Here is a 4,570-nt window from a genome sequence, read left to right as displayed (position 1 = left end):
TTTTTTTTTTTTTTTATAATATAAAAGCTTGTGTTTCTTTCATCTGCCTTCTTTCTTTCTGTGTGATATTCTCACTGTTGGTTCAGGGCATACAGTAAACAGATGCCTGCATTCTTCTTAATGTATCTAATGATGTGTATTTCCGAAGAGATTAGGATACCAGTTTATTATGCCTCTATAGTGACTTGTAAAAATTCAATTTATTCCAAAGTTATTCCTCTTGACTTATAGCAGCAAAGTATAGTCAGATCCTGACCTTGACTTATGAGATATTCATTTGCAAATATTCATGTACCTACTTCTCTCTACCCAAGTAATTCTCCCTCAAGCCTTGCTCCATATACTCAGGTGTTTCATTTTCCCTGACTTTGCATATAACTTCCTCTAAACCTTCTGCCAAATAATACCTAATGTAGTTAAAGCTTGGGATCAGAACTAATCATTTTGTTAAGCAAGATGCAAGAAATATTAAGGCATATGCCTCTAGTATAAAGTAAAGCATTTGAGGAGCTAACACTAAGTATTGCATTAAAGTTTCAATGGAAATACAGTACTAATAATTTGAAACTTTACACTTATTATAATCTATGATTTGATGCAGTAAATAAACTCTACTCTGCCCAGTCCCTAGAAAGCTATTAATTTGTATAGAGGAGGATTTTACCTAGAAACAAAAATCATTACTTGGTCATTCTGGAAAGTGGAAGTTGACAAAATAAACATCACATATATTTGGTGCCTAATTTCATGTTATGTATAAAAACACAATGAAATGAGGCATGCTTTAAATTCAACTACATCAAATTTGTGTCACAGTGTAGCATATTTTCACAGGGAGATTTTTTAAGTTGTTATTGCTTATTTTCAAGAACTACATCTCACATTTGTTAGTAGTGAGAAGTACATCAAAGAATTACTGAGATAGGTCAGCCTAATCAGGTACTGCAGAATTAGCTGGAAGTGTTTGCAAATACTTTTTTTTTTTTTTTTTTTTTTTTTTTTAATTGATTCTTAAGTACCAATAGAAATAAGTGTATAATACAAAATGTTCTTTGCTTAAAATTTAATGATGTGTTATTATAGCATCACTAGAATTTCACAGTTGTCTGCACAGGAGTATTTATTTGGAAAAATGAAAGAGGATGTGATACCTCCAAAAGTCAAATGCAAAAGGGCAAGTAGAATCAGTTGTAACATTCAGGGGAATTCTTGATGTATCCTCATGTCTAGGAAGCAGCCTTTAATGAACTGTGAAAAAGCAGAAAAAAATATAAATACCAGACCCAAAGATGTAATGAGAGTCAGGTGAATTCTAAGAGGTGAATTCTGTATGCTCCAAAATTACCTGCTACCATGCCATAATGACTGCTTCTTCCACCTGGTCTTTGGCTTCCCTTGGAGAAGGACCAGAATAGGTGGTTTTGAAGAGAGCCCTGCCAAGTTCAGCATTGATCCAGCAGGTGACTTCTTGTGAATTTACAGTTAACAAATTTTTGGCAACAGTGCCACACCTTTGGCAAAGGCTTCACAATCCAAGATGTGCCAGAGAAGCCAGAGGGAGTTGAGTATGAGACCAGCTGCATGTGCCCTCAAAGCAGTGGATACAGGTAAATGGATCACCTGCCTCTTTGCAGCCTCTAAAACTGGACAGGTTAGGGCTTTTGTGCAAAAGGAAGCTTTGCAACTGTCAGTAGTTTGGTCAAGCAAAGAGAGAAACTGTGCAGGAAAAAAAGACTGTCTGAGACTTGAAACTCTAGACTTAACCTTCTTCTGGTGCATATCATATCTGCAAAATGAAGAACAGTATTGCCTTTCCACTTAGATCATAAGCTTCATAGAATAACTACAGTCCTAAAAGATCATAAGTTTTATAGAATAACTACAGTCCTAAACTTATGGTGAGCCCCCAAGTAATGTGGGGTATTTTGATAAAAGTAAGAAATAACATAATGATAAGGCAGGAGAAAAGCAGTCAGACTAAGCCAAGTTCTTGCATAAATCAGTGCTACAACAGAGGAATATATACCTTACACATGTTTTACTGTAAAGAAACTGTGTTTTTCCATGTGCCTCTATGCTTTGCCTTGTACAAGGAAAATTTAAAGATCTATTAAAAAAATTTAAAGATCTATTTAAATTTAAATCTTAAGATTTAAAGATCTATTTAAAAGATCTTTAAATAGATTTTATTTAAATAAATAGATCTTTTATTCTATTAATAAAATAGAATTTTATTAATATTTCTATATTATTAAATATTAAAGTTATTTAAAGATCTATTAAAAAAAAAGTTATTACTTTTCACATAACTGTAATTAAGCCTGGCAATATTGTAAATATGTTTTTTGCATAAGCCTTAACCCCCTAGGGAATTGTTCTGTGCCAATGCCCGTGACTACTGCCATCTCCCACCTACCCAAGAGACAACATGGCATCCCTTTGCTTTGGCCAACAAGACACCCCTTGGCCTGCCTTTGTTTTGGGGCAGTAAGCAGCATGCATGAAAGGCTCCCAGGTAGCCCTGCAGCTCCTGCACAGTCTTGCTGAAGTCCATGGGAGCTGCTGTGCCTCACAACCATGGATGAAAGGCTGGTTGAAAGCCAACATACTGATGAAAAAAACAGAGAGTCAGTGTGAAGCTATATATATATTGATTATGAGAGGAACTTAGGTACTCTTCAAAAACCTGAAATGCCAAGAAAAATAGTGTGGAACAGTTCTCCAAAGTCACCAGAAAAAAAAAAAAAAAAAAAAAAAAAAAAAAAAAGTGCAATTGGAAACACTAATTGGAAACACTAAAAAAAAAACACTAAGAAAGTATTGTCCCATGTGAAATCATTTTATTTTCCATGCAATCAGTTTAAGGAGCCATTATCTTTCAATATCATGGACTACATATAAATTAATAAAGGTAGGGGAGAGCACTGAAGTCAAAATATCACAAGGAGAAAATATTGGTTTTGATTGCCAGCTTTCTAGACTAATAGAGCTACTGAATTTAACCCAAAGATTTTACATTACACAGTTTTTGTGAAGGAAGTTTACACAATGGAGCAGAAATAGAGTCAGGTATTACATTACTTCATTTTTATTATCTTTTAAAAAATCTACTAACCGGGAACTCTCTAAGCTTAATATCAGTTAATAAAATTAAAGAATAGAAAGGAAAATATACATTATTTTTATTTGTATCCTATTAAAAAAATTAAACATTACAAAAATATCAACAATGAAATGGAAATTGGATGAAAGCCAAACAACATTAATTCCTGAGAAACAAACTAACTCAATTTTCAAGTTCACTGGGTTTGTCCTCTGAAGCATGTCAGCTGAGCTGCATGATGGAGAGGACAAGTCCTTTTTTTTTTCTCTATTAGGTCATAGTATTGTAATGTGCCCCTTGATGTTCTCTGAAAGTTGGATTTCCCTCTAGTGCAAATGATTTGGTTGGAGTACTCCTAGTTGATGGCTGAGATACTGAAATATCAGCCTAGATGAGGGCTACAACAGTGCCTTTAGCCTCCTGCCCTGTCGGGGCAGTACTGGGCAGCCCCCCAGTAATTTCTTTTTCAGAAAGGGTTTTACTCAATAGTCAATGCTGTGCATGTTCAGTGCATGTTCACCTCTGCTGTTTATACTACCATAGACCTATAAGAAATTGAAGCAATTCTGGTTCAGCAGAGTTGCAAAGGGGGAAATTAAAACTTATTTCTACAATATTTTGAGTTCAGAGCAAAGATGTTGGTTTCTTTTAACTTCTCTAATATTTTAATCTACTTAGATTAAACTTCAAGTTAAATATATCTTTTAAATGAAAAAATGAAGTAAATTTTATTTTTCTGATGTTGAGGAAAAGTAATTTAGCTATTCCATTTTTTTTTTTCTGTAAAAGGATGTTTTTGTTGTTGTTTGTTTTTGTTTTATTTTATTTTGTTTTCAAAATATTCTAGCAAGTCTGTTCCTATCCCACCCAGCCAAGATAGTAATCAGCTGTGCAGGACAGATGCAGAACAGTTTTTCATAAGTACAGCAAGGTAGGCATGGCCCAGTTGATGAAGGCAGTATTTGCAGAATTATTCACCAGGTTTTACTTTTCTCCTTTGCTCCATCTCCTCTTGTCTTAATTGGAAAACAAGTGAGTAAAAATGTCATTCACTTATTGACAATGCAAACATTTGGGCCCAACCTGTAGTACAAGGGCCATCCAGAGGGAAAGGAAACCTCTAGCCTAGATATTTGGGCTTTCTCCTGAAAGGCAGGAGTCCTTCTGTCAATGACAGCTTGCTGTTAGACAGTGAGACCTTTGCTACTTAAAGAAGGGGTCTGAGATCTCTTGGTCCCAGTGCCCCATACTCATTGGAAGGTCATTGAGGATTTGTTTGAGAAAGCCCTGCTAGCCTGATAGTCAGGCACCCTCCTCAGACAATCAGTATGTTCAGAGATTCCTGGGTGTGTACTGCTTGCAGAGGCTTGTGTGTTATTTATGTTCTAGAAATTCCCATCTGCAAGAAAGTCAGGCTGGGAGTCATTTCACATGAAAATATCAGTAGCAAGTAGGAATGAAGTTGAT

This window comes from Oxyura jamaicensis, chromosome 3 (assembly GCF_011077185.1).
Source record: "Oxyura jamaicensis isolate SHBP4307 breed ruddy duck chromosome 3, BPBGC_Ojam_1.0, whole genome shotgun sequence".
Taxonomy (NCBI): Eukaryota; Metazoa; Chordata; class Aves; order Anseriformes; family Anatidae; genus Oxyura; species Oxyura jamaicensis.
Note: the sequence above shows the minus strand (reverse complement) of the source record.